Raw genomic sequence first — 21108 nt, 5'->3', positions numbered from 1 at the left:
ATAAAATTGTTTTGGCAAAGTTGTTTAGATTCTTCTTCAATTAATGAGTTCAATTCGGAAATGCCTTGGCATTCTTTAGTGTCAACGACATAATTGAGAGTTTGAAACACATTGACAGTCACACACTGATCAACCACTCTCATTGTGAGTTCACCTTTTTCACAGTCTATCAAAATACGACCAGTGGCTAGGAAATGTCTTCCCAGAATAATGGGTGCCTTGGAATCAACTTCGTAATCCATAATTAAGAAGTCGACTGGAAACACAAACTTATCTACGCTTACTATGGCATCCTTGACTCTCTCTTCAGGTTTAACATAGGATATGTGGGCAAGTTGTAAAATAACTGATGTGGGTCTTGCATCTCTTATGCCAAGCTTCAAGAATATAGATTTCGGCATTAAGTTTACACTTGAACCAAGATCACATAGTGCCTTTCCAACGAAATTAGCTCTTATAGAACATGGAATAATGAAACTGCAAAATCATTTTGCTTTGGCGGAAACTTACTCAATGAAGAACAAAATTATGTTGTTGTGGAAACAGTCTCATAAGTCTATACTTTCCTCTTCTTGGTACAATTTTCCTTAAGAAATTTGGCATACGTCGGTATCTGTTTAATAGCTTCCAAAAGAGGTACATTAATATGGAGATAATCAAGAATGTCTACAAACTTCTTGAATTGAACTTCATCATTATGCTTTTTCAATCTTTGCGGGAATGGTATAGTTTCTTTAACTATAGGAATATGAATTGTTTTTACCTTAGCATCTGAATTTTGTGCCTTGGCAGGATCATTAGTACAACCCTCATCCTTTTCCTTCTCAGAAATGATATCATCATGTAATTCACCTTATAATGATATCATTAGTGAGAGTAGAGTCATCATTTTTGTCCCACTAACCTTGACTTGTTGGTTAATTTGTGTTCCACTCCTAAGAGTTAACACATTATAATGCTCTTTTCCATGCGTTTTAGTGACTTCAGTGTCACTTGGCAAACGTCCTTGCTTACGCTCTTGCAATGTCGTAGCAATCTGACCAACTTGACCTTCCAAATATCTCAGAGACAAGCTATGGCTTTGAAGTAAGGCACCTTGACTATGAAGTAAAGCTCCTTGATTCTTAATTGAAGTAGACTGGTCTTGCAGCATTGTCTTCGTAGTAGATATGAACTCTTGAATTGTAGCTTCCAATGAACTAATGCTCGCTGAAGATGAAGCTCCTTTGTTGGTATTATGCCATGGAATAGCATTTTGGTAACTTTGAGGCTCATTATGATTTTGTTGCTGAGTGGACTGATTAGTATTTTGTGCTCCTTGATTTCCCCATAAGAAAATGGGATGCTAACGCCATCCAGTGTTATAAGTGTTAGAGTAAGGATTACTATTGCAACAATTGAAATTACCTACAAAGTTGATGGACTCATGTTTGGTCGGGCATTCACTCTCGTGATGACTGCCTTGGCATAACAGACATGCCAAGCTAGTTTCTTTCACTTCCTTCACATCAGTGGAACGTTGTAAATTTTTCAGCATATTAGTGATAGCTGAGAGTTGAGCGGACACCGAATCCTTGGTATCTAACTCAAATGTTTCAGGTGTTTTCCTCCCATAAACCTTGAGTGAGGAAATTCATAATCATTTTTAACAATTCTGTCCAAAATAGAATATGCCTTAGTAGGTGATTTATCAAGCAATGTCCCATTTGCTGAGGCATCCAGCATCATCCTCATGGGTGCATTGACTCCATTATAAAACATAGCTACTTGAGTCCAATTGTGAAAACCATGATTTAAACACTATCGAAGCAAACTCTTGTAATGATCCCAACATTCATACATAGATTCATCGTCTCCCTGGAAAAATGATGATATCTCATTCCTTAGTGTAGTATTCATGTTTGATGGGTTATACCGCAAAAAGAAACTCTTGCAAAGATCGACCCATGATTCCATCGAACCGGATGTAACACTACTCAACCAAGCCCTTGCTCGATCACACAATGAATATGGAAATAACTTTAATTTCATAACATCCTCATGTACTCCTTCTTGGCGGAAAGAATCACAAACTTCCAAAAAATTGTGAATATGTTGCATGGAATCTTCAGTTGGCATGCCTCCAAACTGCCATATAGAATTAAACATATTGAAAATAAATGGTTTAAGTTCAAAATGTGCAGCTTGAATTTTGGGTGCCACAATTCCAGGATTCAGATCATCCAGCATCAAATTTAAGTGATCACGAATAACACGAGGCCTATCAGCAGGTTCAGCATTTTGTAATGCCTCGGCATTCATAATTTTTTCGTCTTGACCAATCCCTTGGTTTCCAATTTGATACATAATTCCTCGAGCACGTCTCCTTTATCTAAAGAGTCTTTTAATCTCGAGTTCTATCGTTTCCAATGGCTCTTCAGAATTTATTCTAGGTATAAACTAAATAAACCTAAAAAATAATAAAACAAAAATATCAAGTAAACTATACACAACTGAAGATACAAAAATATAAAATACTCTGGTAAAACTAATTAACTTCAGGCTGCCAATCCCCGGCAACAGCGCCAAAAACTTGTTGCGTGTTGTGAGTACTATAAAATTATACTCAAATAATGTACAAGTATACACAATCGCTCAAGTAATAAAGTGATGAGTGAGTATCGTCTCCACAGGGATTGGTTGGAATTACAAAAGTTTAACCAAATCAAAGCACCACTCTATCTAATTATAGTTAGTGTGATATGTACTAAGATAAAAATGTCACGGTAATGGAAAGTGTATGTGGATGGATAGGGATAGATATTCTGATGAGGTGGCAAATGGAAATTTAGTGGGAAAAATATATTTTAGTGGTGAAAATGATTGAAATGTCAAGGCAATGAAAAACAGTAAAAACATCAAATAAATGATAGTTTGATAAATCCTCACACAACAAGCTTCCACTGGAATGAATGGTGGGGAATGAATTAAGGATGCTAAAACTTATTACTCAGGGAGATTTAATCTATCTAAACTTCACTTGCTCGACACTATTTGCTGAAAATGCTCCCGCTATATCTTGTCAAAGGAACCTAACAGAATAGAATACCACGACATCTTCTCTCAGTCTAAGCTATGACAGTCTACACCATTGATAAAAACTACCCTTTTTAGTCGTTGAAATCCTATCATAGTCTCTCTCGATTACTAAGAGATTATGATATAATATTACTAGGCCGGTTCAAAGCTTAAGAAAATACTATAGACTATTACTTATGTGGATCTTTTCTTGTGTTTCTCTAGGATATAGTATTACTAAGTTTCTCTCAAACACCTAGCCTTCATCTAAGAAATGGACACTCTCATGCCTCCTACAAACTTAGATGATGAAGCATTCATGAGCAAAATAAGAGGATACAAAAGATAAACATAAATATACCATTAAAATAAAGTTAAACATCCATAAAAACAACCCCACCAAATAAAGTTAGTTCATGGTGGGGTTCGAATCATCTATAGAAAAATCCATGAAATATTCGTTCCACACAACCCAAATATAAATGAAAAAATAGCAACAAAGGGAAGGGAGAAGAAGCCTTCGGCGCAATCCACCGGGGCTTTCCTCAATCACCAAGACTCACTTTAGCTCACTAGCTCCTCTCGGACGTCTAGCTCTCCACTCCTTGGAGCTTATCAATGGAGGAACACCACTAAAGGAATAAGAAAAGGATATGGTGAATAAGATAAGAAAACATTGTTGAATCTTCCTCTTCTTCTCTCTTTAATGTGAGTTATAATATATAATAAAAATATCTAAGGGTAATGATGAGGTTGTTGAACTCCAAATACCCATCATACCCCTAGAGCTACTCCTTGTGCGTGAACCTTATCCTCCAGGTGGCAATGGCCCCGCAATAGGCGGTTACAACCATCATTCACGTGTTATGTCAGCTGTTCTTTTATAGAAATATCTTTTTGTCCGTTTCTACTCTAGAAATACCACGGCATTACAATCTGCATCTACAACGTGTGATGTCATGACATTCCTTCCAAGTACGACCTTTTGCATGCTATTTCCTGCACACCACAAGCAACTACTCCTTTCTCTCATACATTATCCTTAAGAGATAAATAGCAATACCACCACAAATACAACTATATGCAACTATATGATCCTAAAATGACTAAAATGAGCTTTTAAAGAAATAATAACTTAAGTAAAAAAAGGCCTTAAAAGTAGTCTTTTTAGGATGTTATCACCTAAATAGGGTGTGTTCGAGGATTAGTATCGGTCCTAAATGAACAATACCAAAACTATTCCTATACAAGGTAAAATATAGGGGGTTTTGGGTAAAAATATCGATACTCGTTCTTTGAGTATTGATACCAAGTGTTCGGTTTCGATACCTGAATGAAGGGTGTCGGAACTGATATTCTAGAATGCAATTTTGATATTGATACTCATTGGAGTATTAATACCAAGGGTTGAGTATCTGTACTCCCCATAGAGGTATCAATACTACCCTTTCTCCTATAGTTGATTTTTAAGTTGTCAATATCGATACTCAAAAGAGGAGTGCCAATACTCCTGGGTCAGTATCAATAATAAGAGGACTAGTACCGATACCAATGTATTTTTCTAACTAAGAAAAGTATGGGAATCTAGAGGTAATTATTGAGGGACCCAAAACACTGTTAAACTCCCCAATAAGTCACCAAGTGGGAACAATATTAAAATTTTATGGCTCCTATAAGCCTTATAAGTTAGGAAATCATAAGAGTTTCCTTGTGTGATGTTTGAGAAATGAGATAACGGCGTAAATCACTATACAAATAGGTGAACAATTTTATGTTAAGTTTTAGCCAATCCCAAGATGGTGCACTAGACACTTCTTTGTTAACTGGGCGTTGATAACTAATGCTTGAAAGAACAAGTTAGTCAGGTGTGTGGTTTTCGATGTAGAATTCTAGATCCCAACCTAGGTAGGCTAGAGGGGTGTGTGAGCTCTGAGATGTAGCTCGTCAACCTCACCATGATGCATGTTTCTATATGTATGATTTTTCTTAGCATAATCATATGCCAATAGTTATGTTGTAAGTATGTGCATTAGAGGATGCATGTAGTATAATTGGTTATTAGTGTGGTATTGATCTTGTGAGCTCACCGTTTAGAATTTTGTTTACGTGCACTAGTTAGTAGAAGAATATTTTTGAGGGGTCATCGCCTATATCGCCTTACAGTCAGCCGTCAGCCGTCAGCTTTTGAGTACGCCTCAAAATTTTTGTTAGTGGGCATGTAGACTCTTGTATGTCGAGTCAAAATGATATGTTAAATATTTTGTAAATTTAAATTCAAATCATGTTGGGGGCTTTTATGTTTTTAAAACAAGTATCATGTTTTTATTTTGTTATATATTTCAATGGATGAATTTAAGTGAACGAATATGTCATTTTAAAAAGAAAATTTTTGAATTAGACACTTCGGTGGTTCGTGTAACACCTTAGTCCATCGATCTTTGGGTCGTACTAGATTAGGACATTACATTTAATAGTATCAGAGCATTTAGGTTTAACCTTTCCTAGGACTCATAGGTTAGTATCAGTAAAGGTGTATATATGTACATGCCCCTAGAGTATTTACATATACTTCTTAGTCTGGAATAGCTATAATGACCCTAATTTTTCCTTGTTATTTTATAGTAGAATTATGGACAATGGTTCAGATCCTAGTTAGCATGGTAGAGTAGAGAGTCATTCCTCCTTAGTAGTTAACTCTAGGATAAGTTTGTCTTCGATATAGAGTTTGAGCTTTTGAGAGACATTGGGGTCGATAAGCTATCATCATTAGAGACTTGAAGGTGACCTTGAGGTGCATAGTGAGAGCCATACCTAGGACTTCAGTCGTGCCACCTCCCTCATCTATACCTCCAGCCCCTCTAGTAGTGCTACCTTAGAAGTATCTGATAGGGCATGTGCATCGATATAAGAAGATCGATTTCTTTGGTTCAAGGGATGATGATCTAGTCATGGTCAATCACTGGCTTAGAGAGACCCTTAGCACACTTAGACAGTTGCATTTGACCCCTGAGGGTAATTTAGAATATGTTACCTCTTTGATGAAGGGTTAGGTTATCGACTGGTGAAAGATAGTCAAATTAGCGATGGATCTCTACCAGAGTTCAGGGAAAAGTATATTGGGGATGCTCATGTAGATGACCTGAGGGATTAATTTTTCCATCTGAAATAGGGGGATCGATCAATTATGGATTATGAGATAACATTTCTCTAACTTAGTCAATATGCGCTAGAAATGATTTCATCATAGTATCACCACTAAATGAGGTTTAGGGAGGGCTTCCACCTCGACATCCTCACCCAACTACCTTCCAACCTTCCTAAGGTCTTTGTTGAGTTGGTGCGCCAGGTAAAGGTGATTGAGAGTGTTGTGGGGATGAGAACTATAACATCCAGTGATGTTCCAGAGTAGATTCAAAGGGAAGCAGATTCCTTAAGACCCACCCAAATGATAGCCAAGAAGGTCATGGATTCTTAAGGTTCATTGAGAACCCCAGCAGGCCAGTCTAGTCAACCAGCCCAAAGTTCAGACCGTGGTGGTAGATCTGGGTCTCGTAGGAGACTGTTAGTAACTACAAAAGTAGCTAGTTCTGGTGGATTCACGAGGACACCCTATTTAGACTGTCAGACCTATGGGAAGAAGCATTTAAAGGTATGTGATTGTGGGACCAGTGGGTGTTATAGTTAGAGCTCACTCGACCATTTTATCCAGGACTTTCTAAAAGTCCAGAGAACAACTCTGGGTTAGACTCAAAGGTTAGTCTAGTCTATTCAGAGAGGTCAGGGACCCTTAAGATATGGTAGTTCTACTTCTCCTAGAATAGTAGAGGTACGCGGGGTCAGTGGTCGGTTCAAAGCCATGGGTATCTTCTCGTCAGTACATCGTCTGAGCTCAAGAGGAATAAGATGTAGCTGATGTTATTTTAGGTATATTTATCGTGTTTTCCATTCCAAATAAAACATTAATAGACCCAGGGTTAATGCATTTGTATATATGTTATGATCTAGTTATGGAAAGAAAACTCTAGTCAGAGGACTTAGAAATATAAGTTAGAATGTCTAGTCCTATAGGGTTGGATGTCCTAGTCGATAAGATCCATCGTCAATGTCTCGTTGTAATCCATGGTCAAATTTTCCCTGTCGATCTAATAGAGTTGTTGTTCAAAGAGTTTGATATGATTTTAAGCATGGATTGGCTTACAAAACATTATGCAAGTCTAAAGTGCAAGGCCAGACGACTCAAGCTTAGAAAGGACGATGAAACCAATGTAGTGATGAGTAGTGAAAAACTTGGGTGCTCAAGAATGATTTTAGTGATAAAAGCACAGAGGATGATCAAGAAGGGTTATTAAGCTTTGTTAGCCCATGTAGTTGATACTCGAGTTATGAGTCCATCATTTGGGGATATCAAAACTGTTAGAGATTTTTGAGATATGTTTATTGAGGAATTGCCAGGGTTATCCCCAGATCGATATTTAGAATCAATATTGAGATATTACTAGGTTTTGCTCTGGTGTCCGTTACACCTATCGCATGGCATCAAAAGAGCTTAAAGAGCTAAAGGTCCAACTTCAAGAGCTTTTAGAAAAGGGTTTCATCAGACCAAGTACTTCTGATTGGGGAGTGCCAGTCCTTTTTGTAAAGAAGAAAGACGGGTCGATAAGGTTGTTCATCGATTACTGACAAATGAATAATTAACTTTTAAGAATCAATATCATCTCCCTAAAATAGATGACCTTTTTGATCAACTTAAGGGAGCTTTTGTTTTCTCAAAGATAGAACTAAGTTCTAGGTATTACTAGCTGAAGGCTAAGGATGACGATATATCAAAGATAATGTTTAAGACAATGTACGATCATTACGAGTTCCTTGTTATACTGTTTGGACTTACCAACGCATCTACGAAATTCATGGACTTGATAAACTGAGTCTTACACCTGTACTTAGACAAGTTTTTGGGGGCTTTTATAGATGATATTCTAGTGTACTCGCGATCAGAGGAGGAGTACGATCGATACATTCTCATGGTTTTACAGACATTGCGAGATCGTTAGTTGTATGCTAAATTTGGAAAATGAGAATTATGGCTATCCAAAGTATCCTTTTTTGGCTTTTGTAGTATTTGCAGAAGGCATTCGGGTTAACCATAAGAAAATTCAAGCAGTGTTAGAAAGGGAACCACCAAGGAATATGACATAACTTCATAGTTTCTTAGGTCTAACATGATATTACCATCGGTTCATGAGAGGGTTTTCAATGATAGTCACACCAATGAAAAAGCTAATTTAGAAAGGAGTTTCCTTTATTCAAGATGAAAAGCGCCATAAGAGTTTTGAGCAATTGAAGTCTATCTTAAACCAATCACCTTTTTAACCCAACTATAATCTAATAAAAAAATCATAGTGTATAGAGATGCTTCCCTAAATGGTCTTGGTGCATACTTATATAGGAGGTAAAAGTTGTGTCTTACTCATCCCGTTAACTAAAGCCACACGAGCGAAATTATCCTAGCTAAGAATTTGAACTCGAAAATATAGTTTTTGGGCTTAAGATTTGGAGACATTATCTTTTTTGGAGAGAAGTGTTATATCTTCACAAACTTAAAGAGCCTTAAATACCAGCTCACCTATAAGGAAGAGAACTTAAGACAGCTAAATGGGTCAAGCTGCTAAAGGACTATGATTGAGTGATTGACTATCACCGGAAAAAAATTAAATGTGGCGGTAGATGTATTAAGTAAGAAGACGATGTCAGAATTGAATGCTTTGTTAGCACGGTTGAAATTGCTAGAAGATGGAGGATTTCTAGCAAAACTCTGAGTAGAACCAAAATTAACGAGCGAAGCCAATTGATTTCAAGGTTCAATAATTGCCTAAGGGCTCCTATGGAGCAAGTCCACAGAGGTGAGGCCCCTATTTTGAGCTACAAGATGGAGATGTTTTGTTCTTTAAATAATGGTTATGTATTCCAATAGTCGATCGATTGCATAACAAGATTCTTCACAAAGCACATTGCAGTCTGCTTTCAATTCACCTGGGTAACCAAGAACTGCGATGTCATATTGGTGGTCGGGTATGAAAAGGGAAGTATCTAAGTTTATGGAAAATTGATTGATATTTCAGTGTAACACTAGGTTCATTCAGGGTTGCTCCAACCAATACCAATTCATCAGTGGAAGTGGGAGAGAGTGACTATTGACTTTGTAACCAGACTACCTATGACTAGGCAAAGACATGATGCAGTATGAGTTATTATGGATAGGTTAACTAAGTCAGCTCGTTTTCTTCAAGTGTGGATGGATTTTATCTTATAGAGGTTAGCATATTTGTATATCCACGAAATAGTAAGATTGCATGGCGTCTCGACGATGATCATATATGATCCTTATTTCATTTCTCGATTCTGGAAAGCTTTTCACCAATCCCTAGGCACCAAACTACATTTTAGCACTACTTTCCACACTCAAAAGTATAGTCAGTTAGAACATGTTATTTAGATTCTCGAGGACATGCTTAAGTGCACATTTATGCACCTTGAGGGCAGTTAGGAGGACCACCTGCCACTAGTTGAGTTCTCTTATAATAATAGCTACTATTCTATCATCCAAATGGCTATGTACGAGGATTTTCATGGACACAAATGTAGGACTTCCTTATGTTGGACAAAGTTTTACAAGGGAAAGCTAGTGGGACCAGACTTAAATAGAGAAACTAAAGAGAAAGTTTGACTGATTGAAAGTTTACTAAAAGAAGCTTCTGATAAACAGAGGTCATATGCGAACTTAAAGCTCAAGGACATCGAGTTTACTGTGGGTGACAAGTTGTTCCTTAAATTATCTCCTAGAAAGAAGATTCCTTGTTTTGAATGTAAAGGAAAGCTAACCCCGGGCTTAATAGGACCATAAGAGATTCTCGAGATGATTGGAATTATGGCATACCGTTTAGCCCTGCCTTCAGAGTTCAAAAGTATCCATAACGTATTCTGCGTGTCTATGTTGAGGAGATATTATTTTGAACCTTCCTTCATCATGCCTTTAGAGTAAATCTAAGTAAACCAAGATATGATGTACGATGAGGAATCGGTAAGAATTTTGGAAAAGGATGTAAAAGAGCTACGAAACAAAAAAAATACTTTTGGTGAAAGTATTGTGGAAGAACCATGGTGTTGAAGAAGTGACGTGGGAAATCGTGGAAGACATGCAACATCAGTAACCTCGTTTTTTATCCAGGTAAATTTCAAGGACTGAATTTCCTCTTTGGAGGGGGAGAGTTGTAAAACCCCAAATCTCGGGTTAGTAGTTCAGTCTAATTTGAGATGTTTAGATAAGCCTAATTTCGATGTAGGAAAGTTAAATACATTTAGAAGTCTAGTTGGGCCTTAGTTTGAACTCAATTCAAGATGGGAAATGATATGTTTAGTTGGAAAAGAAAAGATGAAGGACTAAGTGAGCAATTAACCATTTTTTAAATAAAAGCTTAAAATCCTTAAGAATTTGCGTGAACCCCTCTACCCTATTTCCGACCAAACACTCTTTCCATTCTCTTCTTCTTTCTCTTCATGGTGGAAACTTTAAGATATTTAAGCCTAGTTGAGTTTATCAAAGGTAAGAATAATTCTCATTTCAAGAACTTCAATTTAAGCCCCATATTTCAAGTTTTAAGTACATAATCCAAAAATAAGTTTAGTGGGGGTTTAAGAACCTAAGGGATTTTAGCCCCTTTTTGGGGGTAAAATGAATTTAGAAAGTGTTTTTAGACTCATAAATATCGGTACTAGAAGAACAATATCAATATTCTTATGTAAGGCAAAATATATGGGGTTTTGGGTAGAAGTATCGATACCAAGGGTTTGATTTTGATACCTGAAGGAGGGGTCTTAAAATTGATATTCTAGAATGTAATTTTTGTATTGATACTCATTGGAGTATTGATACCAAGGGTTGAGTATTAATACTCCCAATAGGGTTATTAGTACTACCCCTTCTCCCATAGTTGATTTTTAAGCTATTAGTATCGATACTCATGGGTCAGTATCGATATTGAGAGGATCAGTATCAGTACCAATGTACTTTCCTAATTAGGAAAACTATGGGAATCTAGAGGTAATTATTGAGAGACCCAAAACATTCTTAAACTCCGCAATAAGATACCAAATGGGAATAATATTAAAATTTTATGGCACCTAGAAACCTTATAACTTAGGAAATGAGACGGATAATTGAATTACTCTAGAAACAGGGGAACAATTGTATGTTAAGTTTTGGACAATCCCAATATAGTGCACTAGGCACTTCTTTTCTAATTGGGCATAGATGCCCCAACGCTCGATGGAACAAGTTATTTGGTTTTGCAGTTTCCGATGTAGAATTTTGAATCCCACCCTAGGTAGGCTAAAGGGGTAAATGAGCTCCAAGATGTAGCCCCTTATCCATACCATGATGCCTACTCTGTATGTATGATTTTTTTTAGCATACTCGTATGCCAATAGTTATGTTGTAAGTATGTGCATTAGAGGATGCATTTAGTATAGTTGGTTATTAGTGTGGCACTATGCTTATGAGCTTAGCATTTAGAATTTTGTTTCTTCATGCAGATTAGTAGAAGATGTTTTTGGAGGAGCCATCACCTAGACGACCTTGCAGTTAGCCGCCAACTTTTGAGTACGTCTCGAATTTTCATTTGTAGGAATGTATTGTATATGGACGCTTATATGTCGAGTCGAAATGATATGTTGAATATTTTGTAAATTTAAACTCAAATAATTACGGGAGATCCCCAATTTGTAAAACAAGTATCATGTATTTATTTTGTTATATATTTCAATGGATGGATTTAAGTGAATGAATATATCATTTTAAAAAGAAAATTTTGGGTCAACCACTCTGGTGGTTTGTGTAACGCCTTAGTCCGTCGATCTTCGAGTTGTACTGAATTAGGACGTTACACCAGTGCCTTGAAAAAAAGACCATAAGAGGCATTCCTTAGTGACACTGAATTTACCCAAGCTAAAGGAAAAAGGCATTGTAAGGAGCATTACAAGGATATTACAAAGCAAAGTGAACTCCAACTTGGTAAGTTTGTTAAGAAAAAATAAAAAGAGGATGAAAGACTTAGACAATAAAAAGGTAAAATAAACAGGAAAAAAGTGATTAAGTCACCTGACATTGATGTTGTGACGTAGGATACTTGTAAAAGTAATAATTCTTAAACATTATCACAACAATGTCACTACAATTGCAATTATAACCTAAAATAAGACCTCCACCTCCATTCCTTTAAACGATTTAAAAAATCAAGGAGGACTAGAAATTTAGGAAATTCATTGATGTGTTGATCGAAGTATTAGGACATAATCTGAATTATGCTAACTTCATAAAGGCAGTGCTTTAAAAAAAAGCACAAGATTAGGGAATTTGAATCGTTGCACTCATTGAAGGGTGTAGTGATATAGAAGTGGTAATGATGATGTAAACGTTGCTTTTGTTTAGGGAACAAACCTAGGAATGTTCTAGACTTGAAAAAGAAAGAAAAGATTTTGATTGGGTGTTTTGAGGGTTGTGGTAAGATTAGGTTTTGAAGGGAGTTTAGTTGCTGAAAAATAGACAAAATAGATGTTATTAAGACAATAAATACAATGTTAGTAAAATGTAAGAAGAATAAAAACTATAGAAAAAAGGGTAATAATATATAAGAATAATAAAGACTATAGAAAAAAAGGTAATAATTAATAACAATGAATAAAACATGCAATAAATGAAACAATAGATCTTTCCTTTTGAAGGTGGTGCCCAAATTTGTAGATGCTGGATTTGGATGAATGAATTATCATTGGAAAGAGTATGAAAAAAAACGAAGAAGATGGTGAAAACAAAAATGAAGTTGGATGGTTAAATAAAGAGAAAAATTGAATTGAAAATTTACCCCAGTTGGTTTAGTACTTAACGCAAACCCTGGGGTTTGTTTATCATGTTGGCAAGTTGATATATATATATATAGGAAAATGATGATGATGATGGTTGATGGAAAATATATGGATATATCCCATTTAACCCTCCTAGTTACAATGAAAAGGAAAACTAAATAATACAACTTTAACCAGCCCTCCTAATCGTAATGAAAAGGCAAACTGGAGTATGAAGATCTCTCCCTAAATAACTCAGAAGAACTAAAAAAGTAGATACTTTGAAGGAACAAGGCAATCAACTCCTATAAAAATGAACTCTTGTTGTATTATATATAAAAGAAAAAAGTTGTGATTTATAACGAGAGTGAGGACATCCTTATATAGTGTTTGAGGAGTTCTTGGGGAAACATGATTGATGAATAAAATAAAAATAAAATATCAAGAAAAATAATAAAAATTATCCTAAATATTTTTATGGTAGGCGTCATTGAATGGTGGTCGTTGATGAAGCTTTGATCCAAATGAAATATGACTCAAAAGGGCTCTTGAACTTGATGGAAGGTCCAAATCTCCCCTCTGAAAGGTAAAGAGGTGTCATAGATGTTATTGGGCTCTTGATAGGTGCCCAAGCTTATAATATGTAAGGGGAAAGGGTTTTGATAAGTTATCAAGTCCCGTAGATATAGCCTTGGCATGATGGGCTACATAGGAGGATGATAAGCTATCAAGGGTTACATTCAATGACTTATTTGGGCCTTACCCTTAATAAAATAAAAGGAACTATTGATTATTAAGTCTATGAGTTATCCCAGGCTTTATGAATATAGTGTTGAGTAACTTTACAAAATCCTGGGCTTAGGGTGGTTTAAACACAATCCTTGAAATCTCATTGGGTTTCATAGTTGGCCCGGAAATGACTTGGGTTCTTATGATCCAAGTTGATGAATGAGTAAGGATGAGTGATTTTTCTTCCTATAACTCTTCAAACTCTATGTGGGCGTGAAGGCCCTTGCTGATGAAGGCTTGGACTGTAGTTTGGAGTTGATATTTGAGTAGTTTGGCATGTCCTCTAGTAATTGTGCTTAGAGGCAAGGTTAGCCCATCCTTTGGGCATGTGGTGCATGTATCATGTAGTGCCACAACTAAAAGCAGATTTCCATAAAAATTAAATAATCTAGGGAGTTTTGCTATCCCTTTCATAATCAAAAATGAGCTAGTTCAAATGGACAAAATCATTTTCAACAAATTTCATCACCTATAATGATGCACCGTAGTGTTGATTTCGGGCCTTGCCCACCTTGTACACCGTAGTATTTTGTATTGTGTGTCTTCATTAGACACTTTGAGGTTTGCACTATATGTCTTCTCTAGACACTGTAGTGCTACCTAATACGCAAATGCAAGACTCTATGTCATACCATTAATACCATTGACCTCAATAACATACTTGGGCATAATGTCTATTTTTATTTGATACATCCATGGAAAATTATATCAATACCATTTAACCTTTGGGTAGTTCATTCCCAACTAACATTTATGATAAACATCATATGTAATAGACAATGATCAATGCATTCTATATTAACCTTTGAAATATTTAGAATATATTAATTACATGATAAATGCCATAAATATAATGACAATATAATTAAGGTAGACTTATCGCAAGTCCTACCCAATGATGTATAAACGTCCATGTATAATATTATGCAGGCATTGCACTAAATTTTAGACTTTATATAAAATTCAAAATATAAGCCTCACTAAGCTTTAACTTGATCATTTACTTCAAATTTGGTTCAATCCCAAAATTTGTCATAATTTCATATCCTGACAGTTTGCACTACCTTTATAGAAATATTATTCTTTATTAATATATACCTTTAATAATTATTTTATTTGTACCACTAGAAATTATACTGAAATAAGAATATATACATATAAGGCACTTCTTCTAGTTCAATTTTTAAAATTTATGGTGAATTTTCAAAGTTGACTGACAGAATTTGTTTTTAGCATAATCTGCTGCCCCGTTTTCTGATATATCCTCGGTTAAAAAATCATATCTTTTTTATACACCTTGAAATCAATTTTTGTTTTTTCTAAACAAAACAAAACTGATATAAAAATCCAACAGTATAAAATTTATCCTCTAATCATTTTTTCAGAATTTATGGTGATTTTCTAAACTTACAGTCCAAAATGTAAGCTCTGAGTAGATTTCACCAATTTTCATTTTCAACTTGTTCAATAATTCTATTAGCTCACCAAATGCACATATATGCATGCATCACAAATCACAAAACATTTTAGGAGTCACTCCTTACCAGAATAAATCCGTCATTAGCTCATCTCATGAATCATATAAAATGCATCATGTTATTATGATGCATACAAAGGCACTTATACAGAATAGACCGATAAACACTCCATCTCATGACATGCCAGTTATACCAAGAATCTCAATATGTATACAATGGGCCCTTTTAAAACCATATCATATGCTATTCATTTACCCAAAGGTATCAACATATAATAATATATCAAAATAGCATATACAAGTGCATTGAGCAGTTCATACCCGAAATCATCCATAAACAATTTAGTAAACTATCATATAAAATGCATTAAGTAATTTGAACCAGAAGTCATATGGATATCATTTTGTAAAACAATATGAAAATAAATCAAAATACGATTTAAATTCTTTTCTTTCCAAATCATTCGAGGTTGAGTCATCGTTAGTCTTCCTCATATCATACATATATAAAATAGGTAAGAATACACTTACCTGATGCCTCACTGGTAAACCTTACTATCGATATCGACTTCACTCTTGAATTTTATCCTTGCCTTTAAGCTTGCTTGTATCACTATCTCAATCACAATCTACACATACATCATTTACAAAACATATACAAATTCAAAGTACATGTTAGTACTTTACTAACATGATAGGTGCATTCTAACATAAAATTTACTAAAAATTCATTTAACACTTATTTGATACAAATTCTATTTCACAGCATAAATGTTGACTTTAATACTTCAAATGACATTTCAAGTCCCTTTTACTATTCATATTCAAAAATAATTCGCATGACATTTTCAATCTTCACATTTCAATCCTAAAAATGAATTCTTTAGAATTTAACTTGACTTTTAAAAAATATACAAAACGGTCCCTAGTCATTTAACTTAAATTCAAGCTTCTAAAATCAAAAATACACCTTCCAATATTTAAATCAAGAATAGTTCATCAACTTATGCATAATTGCCATTTAAATCCCTAATTTCTCCATATTTATGATTTGATCCCTAAACTTATATAAATTTTCAAATTGGTGCAAACAATATTCTAAAGCATGTATAATCATTTATATATCATTTCTAGCCTTTTAAAAAATCATATTTTTCCTTAATTTCTTCACCTTGGTTGAATATAATAAAGTACTTTAGGCAAGATTTCCAACTTGATTAGAGCATGAATTAAACCTCCCAACATCATTTCAATGCAATATCAATTAAATTCAATTTCAATTCATCTTCAACTTGCAATAAAAACCCTAATTAACCAAACTTTGATTCAACCATTTCTAATTGTTTTCAATTATCATACAAGCATGAAAATGATTCCATAACATAAACTACATAAAAAACTAACTTTAAATCATAAAACCTATTATCCCCTTCATCCATCAATTTCATAAACTTGTTATTCAAGCATGGAAAACATTAATAAATTACACCATATGATAGAGAATTTCATGTAAGTTGATTTTTTATTTCATATTTTCATCCAAAAAACCCTAATAAAATGGTTTGAAATGAAAATAAAAAGCTTCTTACCTTGGTTATGGTGTTCATGGCAAAGTAGAGAAGATGAAGGAGAGTTTCTTGATTTTTCCTTAGAAGTATCCAAATACACTTGTTATAACACTAATTATATGAATTAAAAATTCATTTAATAAGAAATTACAACTATGCCCTTTAAAAATCATGATAATTACCATGCTACATCATTATTTCATCATCCTTACATCATTAAAGGAAAACATAAACTAATATTTTATTAGTTTCCATTTTTACCCTTTTATTTTTTCCAAAATTTATAATCTTGTCATTTTAATCCAACTGTTCGATTTAACACAAAAAAATCAACTTAAATCTAATGACACATGTTAAATTCTACTAATTTAAAATACATAAATGAAATTATTAACCTTTTATTATCATATTTCAAAAAATTCTTTAATTTGTTATTCGGTCTGATTATCTGAATATTTTACCGTACTTTATCACTTTATAGCCTTTTATACAAACTATGGATCAAAAATTTGAAACCCATGACAACAAGATTCTTGGGGGTGAACTATACATTAACGGGGCAAAATACCTAACTTTTGAAAATTTCACTTTTATCCTTAAACTTTTCCAAAGTTTATACTTTGGACACAAAACTTTCAAAAGTTACATTTTGGTCATTAGTCAAAATTTGGGAAATAACAATTCTCCCCCTTAAGAAAATTATTCCTTGATTTTTCATTATGTATCTAATATAAAAATATGAGGAAACTACTTTTTCATATATTTTTCTGTTTCCTAGGTAGCTTCCTCGACTTCATGATTTTGCCAAAGAACTTTTACATGTGGAATCATCTTGTTCTTGAGTTCTTTGACTCTATGAGCTATGATATTCGCTATTTTTTCCTTATATATCTAGTTTGGTTGAATCTCAATCTTCTTTGGTGTAATAACATGTGAATGATCCGAGCAATACATTCGAAGCATCGATACATCAAACATATTATGAATCTTATATCTCTAGAGGTAAAGTCAGCTGATGGGCCATTGGACCCACTCTTTTGAGAACCTCATACGAGCCAATGAATCTCGGGCTCAATTTTCCTTTTCGAGTAAATTGTAGGACCTTTTTCCAAGGTGATAATTCGAGAAATACTTTATCTCCCACTTGATATTTGATTTATTTTCTCTTCAAGTCTGAATAAGAATTCTATCGATCGAAAACTATTTTGAGATTTTCTTGAATGATATTTACTTTGCCTTCGACTTCCTTGACTACATCAAGACTAATTACATCTCGATCTTTTAGCTCATATGAATTCAATGGTGTTTGACATTTCCTTTCGTATAAAGCTTCATAAGGAGCCATCATGATACTCTCTTTGTAACTATTGTTATAAGCGAATTTAGTTAATGACAAGTTCTTCTCCCAAGATCCTTTGAATTCAATCACACATGCCCTTAGCATATCTTCCAAATTTTGGATACTACGCTCTGATTGTCCATCCGATTGACGATGTAAAGCTATACTAAAATTGAGTCGATTACCCAAGGCCTTTTACGAAGACTTCCAAAATCTTTAAGTGAACTTTGGATCTATGTCAGAAACTATAAAAACTGGCACTCCATGTAGTCGAACAATTTTCTTGATATACAACTCAACATACTTATCCATTGAATAATCGGCTTGAACTGGAATAAAGTGTGTTGACTTGGTTAATATGTCAACAATAACCCATATTGAATCCTTCTTGTTGGGTGTCAAAGGTAACCTTGTAACAAAATCCATTGTGACTTATTCTCATTTCCACTGAGGAATGGTAATTGGTTGTAATAATCCAGAAGTCACTTGATGTTCAACTTTAACTTAATGATATGTCAATATTTTAAAACAAACTCAATGATAACTCTTTTCATGCTTGGCCACCAGTGTCAGCTCCTCAAGTCGTGATACATCTTGTTTCCATCTAGATGCATATTCAAAGGACTATAATGTGCCTTAAAGAGAAGATATTTCTCTATTTCTCTATCATTTGGAATAGAGATTCTTCCTCGATAGTAAAAACATCAATCTGAATTAACTTCAAAGTCCTTAGCTTTACTTTTTCCACTTTTTCGATACTTGTCATGCACTTTTCATCTTTTCTGTGAAGATCATCCAATAAAACAGGCTTTAACTTTAATTTTGCAATCAATGCACCATCATTCTTCAAAGGAAATTATGCATCTAATATTTAAAAAGCTCAATCCACCTTCTTTTCCTAATATTCAAATATTTTTGTGTCAAAAGATACTTTAAACTTTCATGATCAGTATTGATGTAGCATCACTCACCATAGAGATAATGATGTTATATCTTTAAAGCAAATACCATTGTTTCCAACTCTAAATCATGAGTAGGATAATTCCTCTCATGCATCTTAAGTTACCTCGAAGCATATGCCACGACTTTTCCTTCTTACATAAACACACATCCTAAACCATTATGAGATGTGTCAGTCTAAACCACATAATCCTTGCCCTGTTAAGGTTGTACTAGCACCGGGGTTTCGATTAAGATCTTTTTTAGCATCTGAAAAGTTTCTTGGCAATCATCAGTCCAAATAAATGGCACATCTTTTCTCAATAACTTTGTTAGTCGGAAGGTGATCATCAAAAAGTTCTTAGCAAACCTTCGATAATAACCAACAATTCCCAAGAAATTCCGAACTTTGGAAACATTCTTTGGAGTTTTCTAATCAACTATAGCCTGTAATTTTTCGGAATCCACTCTAATCCCCTCTACTAAAAACACATGGCCAAGAAAAGTGACTTCCGACAACCAAAACTCGCATTTTTATTGTTTGGCATACAATTTTTTCTGTCGAAGTGTCTGGAGAAAAATGTAAAGATAGGCATCATACTTTGAATAAACCATAATAACATCGAATAATATCACCATAAATTGGTCTAAATAAAGTTGAAATACTCGGTTCATCAAATCCATGAATGTCGTAGGAGCATTTTTCATACCAAATGGCATCACCATGAACTCGTAGCATCTATACCAATTCTTGAAAGTTGTCTTTAGAATATCTTCTTCCATGATCTTTAGTTGATGGTATCTAGATCGAAGATTGGTGTTGGAAAACATAACTGTGCCTTTTAGTTGATCAAAAAGATCATTAATCCTTAGGATAGGATACTTGTTCTTCATTGTCATCTTATTAAATTGACGATAATATATGTATACTCGCATAGATACGTCATTCTTTTTCGCAAATAACACTGTGAAGCCCAAGGTAACATACTCGGTCTTATAAAAACATGATTTAAAAGTTCTTATAATTATGGCTTTAATTCCTTGAGCTTAGTCGGAGACATACGATACAGAGCCATGGAGATAGGCGCAATGCCCGAAAATACTTTAATCTTAAATTATAACTCATGATCTGGAGGTGAACCTGGTAGGTTGTCAGGAAATACATCCGAATACTCTCGGACACTTGAAATATATTCCAACTTAAACTCTAAAGCTCGAGTATCACTATATTAACCAAAAAATCTTGGTAACCTTGCAGCAATAGTTACGTAGCATAAATAGCTAAAATCACATTGGATAAGGGATTTACCCTTTCACCGACTACTATTATTTATGTACCTTCCGAGTCCCTCAATATTAATTGTTTTAAGTGAAAAATACTATGGAATGATACAGAGATAGCCAATATATACCTAGGATAATCTCGAACTCCTTGAAAGGTATCTCTATCAGATTTGTAAGAAACTTAATTGCTTGTATTTTTAGCGGGAAAATTCTACATATTCGACTAACCCTTGCACTCTAGACCAACGAGATTGTTGCCACTATATCACTAGAAATGGATTCTGATAGAATTCCTCTTTTTGTAATTAACTTAGTGTTATATACGAGTGTGTGAAACCATGATCAATCAAAACAAATACAAGTTTATCATAAAGATAAAAAGTACCTGCTATGATTTTGGATTAACCAGGTCCTTGTCAGTCTTGATATTATAAACTCTGGCTGATGTGCGTAACTTTAGCTGTGAAGCAAATTCAGATGGTCCTCTAGTTTTATTTTTTCCTCTGCCTCTCTATGAAATAGTGGTAGATGTAACACCCATTTCCTGTATACGTCCTTGTACATGAGTCACAGATGTGACATGACTTTTAAAACATTTTCGTACTTGAAACCCCGTAAAATTTTGTTTCTTTAACTAAATAGTTTAATAGTATAATTTACAAAACGTTCTTCAACTACTAATATATAAAATAAAGTTTAAAAATCCATCAAATAGTAGTTTAAGTCAAACAAATATAATACTACAACCAAATACCAAG

The sequence above is a fragment of the Hibiscus syriacus genome, unplaced genomic scaffold (genome assembly GCF_006381635.1).
Source record: "Hibiscus syriacus cultivar Baekdansim isolate YM2019G1 unplaced genomic scaffold, ASM638163v2 tig00109945_pilon, whole genome shotgun sequence".
NCBI classification, from domain to species: domain Eukaryota; kingdom Viridiplantae; phylum Streptophyta; class Magnoliopsida; order Malvales; family Malvaceae; genus Hibiscus; species Hibiscus syriacus.
The sequence above is the reverse complement of the archived record's forward strand: the minus strand, read 5'-3'. Positions refer to the sequence as shown.